We start from the raw sequence: 16,071 nt of genomic DNA, 5'->3' as shown, positions 1-16,071 counted from the left end.
CTGCCGCTTCATTAAAACATTTCCCGACTAATAAACTAATAGACAGGTATTTCACACGTCGGTAAATTTCAACTGTGTCGGTTCATTTGCTCTATAATGCATTCTGTAAACTGTAACTAAAACAACTAAGTACACCGCTTTAGTAAAAGTTCACCTAACAAAGTTTCCATTTTGAATGCTATTAACTTTGTTAATTAGAAACAATGTTTGTATGAAAATCTTAACCATAACAAGATTGTGATTTGTTAATTTAGTTTACTAAACAAAATGTTGGCTTAGTGGCTTCTGTGTGCGACTGTCATCCCCGATGTCGTAGGTTCGATCCCTAGCTGTCGAACGCTTGTCATGCACAGGAGCCTAATCGTATTAGATAGAGAAATGATACAGAAATATGAAGCCCTGACCTAATAAGGTTGTAGCGCCACTGATATGCCTTTTTATATGCCTTATTTAGCTTGACCTGTTTGGGTCAAAATTGAAATGTAACAGGGGGTTAGACATTATAGGCGTGTGAAATTTCTATTAAATCGACCGCTTTATCATAATAAATGCTATTTACATATTAATATTATTCACAGGTTACGCGAGCCCAATGATTTTATTTATGCTCTAGATTGATGAGGAGTGTGGTGTGATGATGGTTTCTAGAACCTTCTAAATTATATTTATGCTTCGTCTAAGTAGTTTATTCTTCATTTTCAAGAAAACCATACTTAAAAAAATATTACTCATTTTTTTAATGTCTTACAGTATTCAGTTTTGAAAGAAACTCCCGTTCTTTGAGAAACTTTAGTACATAATTATATTGAAACTTCAGTACATTATAACTTTTCTTACGTAAATTGGTATTCGATATCTACATTACTAGTAATCATAGATTTAGGTGAGACTGTTGATATCGAAACCTAATACGATATGTTAATTGTCTTATAAACAGATTTGACAGCTCTGTGTATCTGGGACCAACACAGACTATCAATAAAATTTATGGTGTATCTTTAACGTACATCGTTATTAGTCACAGAGTTATTACCCGTAACAAATATGTTGACATTTAATTTTACATGACAACACTATCGGACATTGACGGAGGGTAGTCTCGGAAGCTTTATTGGAACGAACCTGATTTTATGTGACATAAAATGATAATAACTCGGGATAAGCTTATCCACCCAACACGCGAATGAAGCTTCAACACATCGACATCTTTATTCAATAACTTTTGATATAAAAGTATCCTTGGCTTTTACGCTTTTGTTAGAAATGGTGTCGTAAAATTGTATATAAGCTAATAAAAAGCTATTTCACATAGTTTAAACACGTTTTCATATGAAAATAACCTGAATGTAACTTTTTAAGAATTATTAATTACTTAAGTGGTCATTTGGAACATGGTGTAATTTTTGCAGCTCCTTCCAAAATTTTGTAAAACAAATTATGACGATTAAAAAGAGTGGCGGAGAGTTTATTGCCAGTCCTTCTCGTCCGTTCTACGCCCTTGATTTGAGAACTGGCAGTAAATGTAAATTTAGAAGCATTTAATGTATATTTTTTATTGACGTTCATATATGTACATTGTATTACCTAAATAAATAAATTTGAATTTGAACTTAAGCGAAATTAAGTTAAACGAAAATATAAACAATAATAACCTAGTGGTGCTATAACCCTATATGGGTTTTGACCTTAGATTGCAGCAGTTTCTTCGATCATTATTCATTCAGACATGTCATCGTTTTTTGAGTTTGAAATATATTCGTTACCTTGCGACATTCGCTTTCTCCGAACTAAAATTATATTGGTGATTGGAAATGTAATGAAATGAAATAATATCTGTGTATTCGAATACTCAGCCACAGGAATAAGGGTCGCAGGCTAAAACCACTGGGCCAACATTGATTTAACAAAAATCAAATACAGAATTGAACTAATCATATGTCATGTCATGATTATTATATGCTTGAGTTAAATAAATTTCAGAAATATTTTGTAATTGTTTTGGCGAATACCAAGGTAGTCTAACAATGAACCTTGGCTTGGTCTATATGGTTGAGACAGAGACCAGAGCTGGACAGGAATATGTACGTTTAGTAATAATGTTAAGATATTTAGAAATATATTGTTTGTTGCACAGATTTTAGAATATTTATATTTTGTTTATATTACAGGGAACCAACGGATAAGAGTTAAGTAACCTTATGTTAATTGCTCACGGACAATCAAATGACCAAATAAATAGGCCCGAAAAACTTTATTTTTATGTAGATACATTACAGATGTAAATGGGTAGAAACTCCATCTGCATGTTTTCCTATATTTTTTTCAGACGTAACGCACGAAATTAACGTATACATGTAGTTAAAAAATACATAAATTTGTGACTTTCAAATGTACATCAGTGTACCATCATATATTATAAGCATTTCGCGAACACCACCTGGATTACATAAATATATACCTTTTTTTTAAATTTTAACAACATTATTCTATAATTCAATATTGATTGAGTCAGTTCAGATTTAATTTTATTTCAGTAAAAAGAGTCCATACTGACATCGCTAACAAACTATACAATATCAAATATAAATATTGGCCCAGCATATACACAATACAAATAGGTTTACCCAAGCATATTACCACAGTTATTCGAATTAAAACAGTAACTTTATATATTGTTCCGTAGACGCTCATACAAGTTGCAGTACTCTTGAACAGATTGTTTCCAAAGCGTCACAATGGTTTAATCCCTTCATTAATCCTTCAATTGGGTTATAATATCCAATTAAAATTTTCAACCGTATTATAAATTATGAAGCAAATTTCGTATGTTACTTTAATTGTTACGTGTTGTTCCCACGAGAATGTAAGTGCGTCCTCCTATTTCACCTTGCCTTCAAGGATAGAGACTGATAGGGGACAAATCTTTGTTATATTTTATAATTATTAATTACTTAAGATGTCATGTGGAACATGCAACATGTAAAAAAACTTGGCGATTATAATGAGTGACGGAGAGTTTACTGCCAGTACTTCTCATCCGTTCTACGCCCTTGATATGAGTGGAGTCCATTGGTGCGGAGCCAGGAATTGAACCGACGACCACAAGGATGAGAGTCGCTGAAGCCACTAGGCCAATACTGCAACACTTCTTTTTTATATTTTTCAAAAATTTCAAAACAACATATCGTATGACGTAAATCAGACAATATAAATTACATTAATAAAATTTATTCTGTGGTTTATTAAAACAAACGAAACGAATGAAAATGTGCACCGCCACATTGTAATAATTGCCAAACGTTAACCGAAAGTATAATTTAAATCAAGCGAAATAACGAGATTAAATAAATATCGCTATAAACCTTATTTATTAAATATTAGCGCTTAGCTAATTGCACTAATTTACTGACTTATTTCGAATAGTTAGGATAATAAATATATACTTCAGTGTAAGCAAATTCTAAGTAAGCTAAATGGTTGTCTAAGCGATTATCGACGCTGAGAGTAAGCGTTCATAACGGCTTAAACTTAAACGTGTATTAGAAAAAATCAACGATATTTATCGGCCAAAAACTGCTCTGCCCGCGTAGCGTAATACCTATCTACTTATATTGTTCATCGCATATCCCCTTAGTGGGACCTAAAACAAGAATGTTGGTGATGAAACACTCAGTTTCAAGATTTCATTTAAGATGTCGTGAGTGCCCAGCATTTGAATTAAAACAATTTGGTTTGATGGGTGGATCGTGACTGAAAATTTTGTATATTAGGGGCAAATATAGGACAAGCTCGATTATAGTTAGAAACACTAAAATACTGAATAAAAATAGGTTTTTAATTTCAAATAAAATGTTAATAATTAAAAGTTTTCCAGGTGAATTATAAAAAACAGTATTAGCAATTTATATTTTTAATTCATCTTAAAAACTACAATATTCTGTTCGTATACTACAGCAAGTATTAGGACTGTGTTTGATGCTCAGTAACTCAGGAAAGACACATTTTTGCGCCTGTTTCTTTCGTCATATTTTAAGCTAGTTATTTTGATCCTAGTGGTCTAACTGGAGATATATTTCGTTTCTTTGAGAATGTTACCGATATCAAATACACGTACAACTAGATAGTTGTAATGAAAACTAGATCAATTAAACTAGTACAAGTGGCAATAGTCTCGTTATTTCAACCTGCAACCCCAAGGAGGAGAAGTACAATTTTACGGGTAAATATAATTTTATTTTTTTACGGTATGTAAGAATTCCAGATCCAGATCCAGCTGCCCACTAATGTATTTCCGGATCAATTCGACTGAGGGTCCTTCAAGAAACGACGGGACGGACGGACTCGCGAGCCCTCTGGCTGACAGTGTCCATGGGCGGCGGTGTCACTTAACATCTGGTTAGCCTCCTGCCCGTTTGCCCTCTGTACTGTAAAAAAATAATACTTAACCTGGTCAGTAATAGACTGGTCGTAAAGCATTCAAAACTTAGTTTATATATGAGAATTTGTCTATTAAAACATGCAATATTCGATATAGAATTATAATATATATATATATATATAACGCAAATATTATACATTTTAAATCCACTTTCACGGGAGCTTTCATCCCAATTTTCTACGATAATATAAAAATCGTACAAACTCAAGATCCGTCGTGTAATGAACCATTCAGAACCTACATTGATTCAATCCTGAATCCTTTTTATACAAACAATTTACGTTTCAATAAACTGCTCAAACCCTTTCTAATTCTTTAAACGGAAATCGGAATTTGGAGGAAGAATTCATATAGAGTATAATGCTCGTGTAGATCACAAAAATGACACATTATGAATGAATTTTATATAATAATATTGCAACTTTCTCTTCGGTCGCCAGCTCATGTCTGAGCATCGAGCAAGGAAATATTTAGAGCGGACTAACAATAAAACAATAATACATGGTAGGATGAGTCATAGTGAGTAACGTGGGTTAAAATAAGACCTAATGACAAGGATACGAAAGGGAATGCTTAGGTGGTTTAGGCAATCAAAGGCGGTTTGCTTGTACTATAACTAACGTCCCGTTTTGAACGGGACTGCCACTTTTTCCAATTACGAGTCCCGGCGCCCCCAAATGAACTGTGGGACGCAAAATTGTCCCGTTATGAGAAACCGCGCGAAAATTTGAGCAGCAGAATTTAAAAAAAATGCCAAGAGTTTCATTCTTATTTGAAATCGTCACCAGCTATATTACAACAAATTTGTTCTTCTGTCCAACTAAATTAACATTTTGTGATTCGTAACTAAGCCAACTAACTTTTTCTAAATAAATAACATTAAAAAAGTGTTTTTTTTTCATTGATTACTTACTATTTGACCTAAATTAACCAATGTCCCGTTTTGAGTCAAATAACAAATGGTCACTTTAAGTATAACTCTTCTGTACAAACATTCTTCACCATATCCTATCCTGGTCAATCGTGACTTTTGTAATTTTTGTATAAGAAAAGGTTTCTTTTGTATTGCATCGCCATTCATGAATCAGTGAGATAAGGTTTGAAGGTTTTAGTTTGTTTTATTAATTTTTTTAGGTTCTATAGTTTGTTTATGAGATTTGGTTAGGCGCTTCTTACCGCGGTGCATTACCACTTTTGAAAGAGATCGCTTGTTAGCGATAAGGCCGCCCGAGTGCGTGTACAAAGGGAAACTTCTTTATGACCTTATATTTTCGAAAAAATATCTATATATGCTACTTTTAAGAAATTGTTTAAATAAAGTTAAATAGTTAAGCTTTAATTTTGTTAGACTTTATCTAATTTAACTTTTATAATTTAGGCTTTTATTATCATAGACATGAATACAAATAATACAATTATTTAATTTTACCTTATTACTACTAAGATTATTACAGAGTTTCATTAATTGTAATAGAATTATTACTAACATTGTTATCGTTATTATATATTTTTGTTATTAATGGCTTCGAATCAACCGTGGTAGGGACAAGAAAAAGATGGCGCGTAACGAAAAAATGTGACAGTAATTTTTTTTACAACGCCTATAAAGGAGTTTCACTTCAATAAATAAATATACAAGGCAACACTGGTTGGTAAAATCGGATTGGGGAGGCCTTGTCGAACATGTATGGACCAAATCCAAGAGGTACTACAGAAGGGACAAGTTAAAAGCATAACCGACGAGCATGATGAGTGTCATGAAAGTGGAGTGAAGTAGATTTAGATTTGATGACAGGGCCGTAGCAAGCGGAGATCAGTAGTCTTTATCTACTACTCTATACACAAGGCTGATACGCAATTGCTACCACTAAATAAATCTAATACTCTGTACGGTAGATAATCTAGCACATAAACCTATGTATCGAAACTTTAAGCTCACATTTTACAAAAAGCTTTTATATATAACCTTCTGAATTGGCCTTAACGGAAGTTCTAAGCAGTAAAGTATCGGAAAATATTGAATTAGAGAATCGTGCGTAGGGATCGTTACAGCGCAACTGTAAAAGAATTAACGTCCTACTTTACTACGTTGCTAATAATTGCTTCTGTTATTCGCTTTTTCCTTACAAATTTCCGAGAATGTTTAATGATCTGGTATTATAACGCTTGATCGTGCCTAACGCGACGTAAACAATTTTTATGAGCTAAAAATATTGTTTGTTTTGATTAAACCTGTTCGTTACTGAGATATATACATTTTTACATAATGTTCTAACGTGATAAGAGCGTTGTGATGTAAAGGTTAAATCTGTAAACATAATATGAATTTGGCAGCGGTTAATCGATCATTTTAAGATTAAAAACCTATCCTGTGAGAAAGGGAAGGGGAAGTATATAAAAATGTATGCTGATTTAACCTTAACATAATAACGCTCTTATACATTAGATGTATTTTTAATGACTCCACTAACTAACCGCCATTTTTAGTATTCAATGTTAAAATGATCGATTACGTGATAAATATTAAAAAAAAATATAAATGAGATTAATTCAGTACCCTGGTGCCACAACATAGTTAACATTTATATTTGATACATGAACGATTAAACGATAACCTTATTCGAAGGTATCTTCCATTTTATGATGGCACCCACAAAGGATATATATTTACTTTTCACGAAGAAGGTTTTTCTTAAATATTTTTTTTTTATTTAAATAGACTAAGTTCTATTCGGTATAGATGTATTGAAATCATTCTTCCATTTCTACCTTTCTAATTACTTTGAAAAGTGAATCAAGGGAAATGTAATCGAAAACGCTAACAACACAAAAGTCAATCTTGTAAGACAAAGCATCGGAGAAACGTTTCCGTGAAAACCACAACAATTAATTTCCGGCAAATGAAAATGCTATCAATATTGTATATATATATATATAGATAACATTTAGGTTGCTTATATAGCGCCTATCACTAAGTGGTTACGATGAGCCATTTACGTTCAAATGCGTAACGATAATCGAGCATACATTATGATTATGAATAATATATATCAGTAGCTACTGGTTATGCAACGTTTTTAGGTCTGTGTGTCAGATTTATATATCTGTTTCATGATCATTCATTAATCTCAGACAAAGTGGTGATCAGCCTTTCGTACCCGTCGACTTTTTGAGTCTACGGAAAGACTTTTTTCTTCACCGTTGGAGCGAATGTTAAATGCACAAAGACAGAAAGTCCATTGGTGCACAGTTCATCGAACCTCAGTGATGAGAGTCGCACGCTGAAGCCACTAGACCAACATAGCTCTCAAATATTAAATAAACTTCTCCCGATTTTTCCAAGATACTATAGTATTGATTACAAGTACTTTTTAAGATCATTTAAATACCGTTTAGTATAGAATTTAATACTATCAAAATAATAACCAAAAATATTTAATATTTATTAAATATAAGGAAACTATAAGATGTGGCATTAGAACACAGACTAAGAAGTATAACTATAAAGTAAGAAAATACTTTTTAAATGGATTGAAGCTATGTATAATTATTGTAAACTTATAATACATAGCTTCAATCCGTTTAAAAAGTGTTTTCTTGACGTGTAAAAGCTGTTATTTATTAACATTTCGTTACACTATAGATTTTTTTTAACATAATCAAATCAAAAGGATGGCAATTGGCGGCCTTATCGCTTTCGAGCGATCTCTTCCAGGCAACCACTATAAAGTACATAAGTAATATTTTAATAAAATTTCATTCTCATAAGCTTACCACTACAACATCTCCGAAGCTCGGTGGAAAGTCGACAACTTACATAAACATAATCCACAGATTATATATCAGAGCTTACTTAAGATTATGTTGTGACAGACGAGACATGCGATTTTTCTGTGTTCAATGTATGTGTTTTTTTATTATAAAAACTTAAGCAATTTATTTCCAACATACAGTATTTACAATTTTCTTAACCTATATAGTAATAATAAGAATAAAATAAAAACAAAATTAATAAAGTTTGGTCCCTGTGGCTGTGTATTTTTAACGCTAGCAGTGTTCCGTCGCTGTATTGCAATACTTATTCGTTGAGTGAGGAAAGCACCAGCTCTGGGGTCCACAGGTACTATACCAGATGCAAACCTTAATCTTTAGTAGTATCTACCTACCATTTAGTTCTTAGGTTTTATGTTTTTTTTTATTGATATTCTTTTGTTTATTTCTTTATAGTAAGCTAGTCACTAGACATTTATATTAACTACAAAAGTAAATATTTATCAGCTATACTATACAGCATTCTAATTGAAGTTTTAGTTGATTCATTGGTTTTCAGATTGATTGTATTTAGTATTGCTACATCTATTTATTTTGAATGTAATATTACCTTTTTAGAAGTAGCTACAATTTCTTCATATAGTCGCATTACAACAAATTACAAAGAACATAACCGTAGAAAAATTGCTACGGCGTAGACTCTTCTACCACGTGACACGCTCGATTTCACCACAAATCAGAACTCTCATCAAAAACTGTAGTTTTCGATTTCGTTAAAAACAGGAAAATGGAGTATATATGGATTGGCAATAACTGTTAGTGGTTACGATATTGGAGATTTCGGGCATAAAGGAATTCCAATAAAGATTAATGATCTCGCCCTTACCACTAAACTTTGCACTTAGATTTCTATCTTTATTTTCTTATTTAACGTTTTAGGCCTCGTGGGATGGCGTATCCACGTGTATACTGGGTTGTCTGTGGTGTGCAAATTGCTGATGTATTTTATTGTTTTTGACACGCATCAGACTAATTATGTTACTTGTTGTTTGCAAGCCTTCTGTTGGTACAAACCGTATCAATTCTTTTTCGCCGCGAATGCCTTAGAGCTTTTAAATATTATTCAAGAAAATAGCTTCGAGAGGTCCAAGTTAGACTATTTAACTTACTGCAAAATAACTTGTATTGTATTGCCCTGGCTGGTACAAATAACCCTGGTAACTCCAGGTAAAATAATATTTATTTGCTTAAGCACTGTAGACCTATCAAATAAAATAAATCAATGGCGCTACAACCTTTATAGGTCTGGGCCTCAGATTTCTGTATCTGTTTCATGATCATTTGTTAATCGAATAGGCAAGTAGGTGATCAGCCTTCTGTGCCTGACACACACCGTCGACGTTTTAGGTCTAAGGCAAGCCGGTTTCCTCACGATGTTTTCCTTCACGGTTGGAGCTAATGTTAAATGCGCACATAGAAAGAAAATCCATTGGTGCACAGCCGGGGATCGAACCTACGACCTCAGGTATGAATCGCACGCTGAAGCCACTAGGACAACACTGGAGACCTATCACTATATTTTATAAATCTGTTTCGCATGAGGCGTCGAACACGGCTTTAAAACAAAAATGATTTCCTATGCCAGATTGGTTGTATCACGTCATTGATTTTGACAATACACAAAATTCTTTTGATTAAACATAAGTATGTAAACAAATGAACCAAACTTTTGTTTTAATTTTCTTTTACTTACCATGTAGGTTAAGTATATTGTAAATACTGTATATTTCTGTGTTGGAAAAAATAATGTTTAGTTTGTATACTAATATGTTATGTATGTTTGGATATCGTTCGGGGTGGCCATAATAAACGGAGAAACTACAAATAACATCAACGGATAAGACCCTCTTGCTGAGTGTTGCTTCAACATGAAAATGTGGATTTTTATCACCAGGCAAAATAAATAATAACTGTAAAAATGTTCTTTTAATCTTTTTATAGTTGATAATAATATAGGATTTACTTGAATAATTCAATAAAATAACAAATATAATAAATAAGTGAAGTAATATTAAGTACTTCTCCAACTAAAGTGCAAGAAATTGATAATTTAAATCATTTATTCATTTAGGTAACACAATGTACGTCAATAAAGTAATAGATGCTAAATGCTTCTAATTTTACATTTACTGCCAGTTCTCAAATCAAGGGCGTATATTAAAAATAATCAGAGTTATTTACAATTTAATGGTCCAAAATCCTTAAGTTTCCGCGGATTTAACTAAAAATAATAATTGTTTTCTTAGGTTTTTGATTGATGTATTCTAAATATAGATTAAAACTAATTTTATCGGCTACCAAATGTAGCCTAAATAATTATTTTATAAAAATATTTTTTCTCTTTTAAAATATTTTTCTAAGGAAATCCAAATATCATTAATTCATATAGGTAATAATGTACATGTATGTAATGTACAATGTACTAACGTCAATTACAACAAATTTTAAATTTACCTTTACCGCCTGTTCTCAAATGTACCTGGATTTAAAGAACGGACAAGAACTGGCAATAAGAATTCCCTGTCATGGGCAGCTAGTCTCTCCCATCTTTTAAAATGTTTGTAAGTTTCAACCAGCATGTCTTATTTTCTTGTAATGCACATCAAAAAACTAATTAGGATCACACAAACTTCGACGGTTACTACAATGATTTTTAATATTTCAGTCAATCTGTGGATGACCACGTATTGACCACGGTAGGCATGAGCCTACAGACCTAAATCTGGAATTGATTTATAATTTGGAATTAAAAATTATATATTAAACGCTATTGTAGTACAGATTTTTCGTTATTCAAATAAAAATCCAGTCGCGATATTACCCTACACAGATTTTTTGCCATTGTATGTTTCTTTGATTTTTTTTGTTGAGAAGTACGTGATCTCTTGCGTTCTATTCGTAATACATGATGTCGGTATAAATATAAGTAAAACAATGGTTATAGTTTATTAAAAACCACAACAGAATATATATTTATTAATCTAATAAAAATCCAGTCGCGCTACAACCCTAAAAATGTTTTGGCATTGCATTCGTTTGTTTGATATTTGACAGGTACGTGATCAGCCTAGAGTTATTAACACATGTTGTCGATTATGGGCCTTACTCAAATGTTAGCTTGTTAAAATTCTGTTTGGCCATATTACCTATACACACATGATACTATAATTTTTAATCTTAGCACTTACTCATTACGTTTAAAGCGTCGTCGTTAAAAATGTTAACGAGTCTTTTCTATCTGACCTTTAGAACCTTTCGTTATAAATATGGTTCATATTTTCAATAGATTGTATCAACGTTGCCCACGTTCAATTAAGTCCCCTCGTGAGTAACTCATTATTTTGTAATTATAAAGTATTTCTAGAGACTTTTGTTGTTGTTCATGAGTGGCGGTACCGCTTAGGTGAGCCTAACAATCTACCCTCTGTTGTAATAAAACATCTATCAATTACAAAGTTTATTGATTCACAGCAAAAGTCAAGTAATTGCAAGTATTATTTCTGAAAAAACCCGTCACCTTTTAGTCGATATGAACTCCGGGGAAATAAATACCGATAACACAATTTCTCTACAGCTGTGATACTTTTGACATTCAACACCTTCACCGTGACCATGCATGCTGTAAAGCACGCAAAACGTCGGAAAATTTTAAATTTAAAATTATGTAAACAATTATAAGTTTATAATAATATTATTTATAATAATAAAACATTGCTTCAATCCGTTAAAAAAGTGTTTTCTTAATGTGTAAAAGCTATAACAAAAAAGTAAAGACAATACTAAGGTTCAATGTAAGGACAATTCAACTTATATTTATTTTAATACAAGTCTGATAAACTTTAAAACAAATACATGATACAACAGGCGGCATTATAACTACTAAATTATCCAGACAACTGTATAGATGAGTTTTTAGACATTTCCTATTTTATCTCAATTAAACAAATAACAATTTCGCTTAATAATTCAGATTCATTTTAAAATACGGCTATATTTATTTACATAACGGCAGTCTCCGAAGTCTATGTATAATACGTTTTCCCATTCCTATGACTTTAATTACTTTTTTGCATAGAAAATTCATGAATGTGTTACATGTTTTCTCCGAATTTCATAGGGAAAATTCTGAGTCAAAACGATTTTCTTTATACTTAGAAATGAAACGGGTAATACTGCTTACTCATGAAGCCGTAACCTCATACATCACTCTAAAACCGCTTTCATAAGTCGGAAAGTTCTGAGGCATTTTATTTTTGCATATTACGAAGGGAGATTAAAGTTGAATGAACTTTTATCTAATGTGGTATTGATTGTATTTTGAACATCAAAATAATATTAAAAGTCAATCATCGGAATACAAAGTCGTAATAAATATTTTTTAAAACATTAACCTTACTTCAAAAAATACTACCAGAGTGCAAACAATCTTTACATATTGATAGTTAATAAGTTCTACACTAACGACGTTCCAACTTATATTATTTTAATGGTAATTGCATTTTCTTTAATTTAAAATATGCAAATATGAAAACCTTAAAAAAATAAGTCACATTAAATATTTTGCCTAGTTAGAGAGTATTATAAATTCAATTTAAAGTAATATATTAAATTATACGTCACGAACTTCCATTTATATTCGAATCGAAAAGTTTTCAGTCTAAAAAATTCTGGTATCATCACAGTCATGTCTTTGTTCGTATCCATTGTCTAAGCTTGATTGAGAAACTTTAATAGAAAAAAGAACTTATTTTAACTTTGTGGTCGACCTCTTTCTTCTTTTAAAAAGATTTTACATAATTACATTTTTATTTTGTAATTTTTCCTTGGACAAATTAGATTGTTGTTCGTATGCTGAGTTTTTTTTAATATTATTTGTGTCCTTATTATATTAACAGATTATATCCATCATTGTCCCTAAGACGTAATGAGGTGTGTTGTACAATTATCAGTTTCATATATGCATTTGTCTTGCTTGTACAGTGAAGAATAATGAGGAAGCTATGGTTGGAGACCTAAACATCGATTATGTGTTGGACATACAAAACTTGACACATTTCTTCCTCGACATAATGCAACGAATGCAAAAATTACGTGAATACAAAACTCCAAGCTTTTCAGTAAAACTTTTCCTCTGCCTCCTTGGAGAATAATTTTTTATTAAACAGAGTAGGAAGAAAGATCAAACCCCCAGAGAACAAAGGCTGCTTTTATTTCCGAAACTACAAATATACGGGCTAAACGACCCTTTTGTGGTAAGAATTAATGACGCCTCAATCATTTTGCTTTCGTAGAAAAATGAACGGTTACAAGCCCTAAAATTATCTGTTATTTAAACTTCGACAATATTTTCCTTATGTATTGATTGTCTTTTCGGATAAAAATAGAACAAATTCTTATAGTATATAAATGCTTTGTTTTTATAGCTTTTGTGTTAAAATATATCAAATATCCGACTTACTTTACTAAATATCGCTAGACATTTTAAGCTGTTTATGAGTGACAAGCTGTGCTCTGCGGTTTCACTCGCAATGATACAGTCGTAGCATATATATTGATATTCTATAGCCTGAAACTTCATTCCGTAAATAAACTTTTAATTGCAAAAATAGTCCTTTACTTTATATATATTCCTTTTAATAGATTGATGTCCTATTTAGGAGTCCAGGCACCTCCCTTTTGTATTCTTCGCGATTGTAACGGATTAAACAGTACTTATCCGGAGCTGGATATATTCAGTAGTGGGCTGAACGGTTTTAAAGAAAGTATTGGTAAGTGCCTAATCTCGTCACTAATCCGCTGTGTTGCTGGTAATTTTCTTTCTGCTTCGCAAAGATTTCTGTTTTTTTTTTATTGTATTTTTTTTTTATCTTATAAATATATATTTTTTGTAACATTTAGGTTTACCTAAATTGTCATACATTTTAGATAAAAGAGTTTGAAACATATACCGTAATTATGATGTGGCATTTTGTATGATGTGGCAAATTTAATAAATATATAAAAGTGTCATTACTTTACTCTATTGTCAATAGTCTCCCATGCTACGCGATTTTAAAGGATTACACTATCGTAATTGCATATTACACTTACGTTTTTTTTTTTAATATTCTATAGTTTATATTTCTCAAGGATAACGTAAGGTTGGTATAAGAAATTTTCAAATATTTCTTCTTTATAATATTACCGTAGATGAGATCGTTATTTTAATAACAAAAAACTGGTGCTGGACCTACCAATACATATATTTACTTAATATGAATATAAAGTTTTGTATGGATTTCTGAATTAATATAATTATTTTTTTAGCAGTAAATGCAATATATAATGCATGCCAGCAATTTTTACGACATTATTTTCTCTGTTAAGTTTTGCGATACTGTCCGGTAGGTAGATACAAACTAGTTCAGTCCAGTCCAGTTGTGTACTTACTATAAATTGCTGTTTGCAGTTTAGTACCCATTATTGACGTATTTCTATCTTATCTATAAAACAATTTGAGGAAACTTATGTAATTATAATTTGTATGATGAAATTTTGTATTTGTGAACTGTCTATCACGTTCCCTAATGACAAATAAAGTTCACATTAATTGACAAAACATTCGAAATTTGAAAGCTCAATATACAGGGAGAATGGGTCTCCCTTTATTATCTGTTTGACGTCAACAAGCACGATTTCGCATAACATTGGATTTGGCAAACATCTGAAAGCCGTAGAGTTAAGCCATTAGAGCCCTTATACCTTAATTGCGATTCCACCTGCTCGCCTACTTTAGGCAACACGACAAACGTAATGCAAATACAATTTATCAAAGGGTAAGTTGGAAATATTGAATAATTTATCATCTATAGCAACATTGAGTGGGACTCTAATGGTTGGTCAACGTCACAAATATCACTGTCTATTTATATGAATATGTTTATTTTGTATAATATCAGGTGGGCTGAAAAGTACGTAGGCTGACAAATAGATGGCGCAACTAGTATTCAATTAATATGATTTTTAGTTAGCCCCGACCTTCAAAAGACTCATTTTGACATTTGACTTTTAGTTTGTGACAGTATTATATTAATTGTGAATAATGTATTTGATTTAAAAAGACCTTAGGAAACAAATGTTTGTGTCTAAAGCGTGCCGGTTTCATCAAGATGTTTTTTCTTTTCCTTACGTGCGAGTCTATTTACATGGTGCATAGCCGAGGATCAAACCTACAATCTCAGGGGTGAGAGTCGCACACTTAAACCATTAGGCCAACACTCTAATAATGATGTTTTATTTTTTATAGAATTTGCGTAAATCGGAGACCGGCCCTCATTGCCAAGAGGATCATATTTGTTTAATACATATTCCAAGTACCAAAACAATACCCGTTGTTTGGTAATAATACCAATTAATTAATTAATTAATTAAATGCACACGAATTATTATTGCAATTAATGCCAGTAACTCTAAATGTGTACATCTCTACGCACTATTCCTATTTATTTCATATTTGTTTTCTCATCTATCATTGTCATATTTGCCATCGCGTGACCTTTCTTATAAAACATTTGTGTACGTTCTATTGATTTTTAATTAACTATTAAACAGTTTTGGTAAAAAGCTTTTCTTTGTTTTACGCAAATTAATAACATTATATAAAACCTTTTATAACGATATAAGCACAATATTATCACAAAAATATCTCGCCAGATCCGAAACTGTCTCCCCTATCATGACAATAAAGTTGATTATGTGTTTATACCCTAAACAATATGCACGCTTAAAAATTACAAGAAAAATTACATTACTAATTAGTCACA

This window comes from Pieris brassicae, chromosome 9, assembly GCF_905147105.1.
Source record: "Pieris brassicae chromosome 9, ilPieBrab1.1, whole genome shotgun sequence".
NCBI lineage: Eukaryota > Metazoa > Arthropoda > Insecta > Lepidoptera > Pieridae > Pieris > Pieris brassicae.
The sequence above is the reverse complement of the archived record's forward strand: the minus strand, read 5'-3'. Positions refer to the sequence as shown.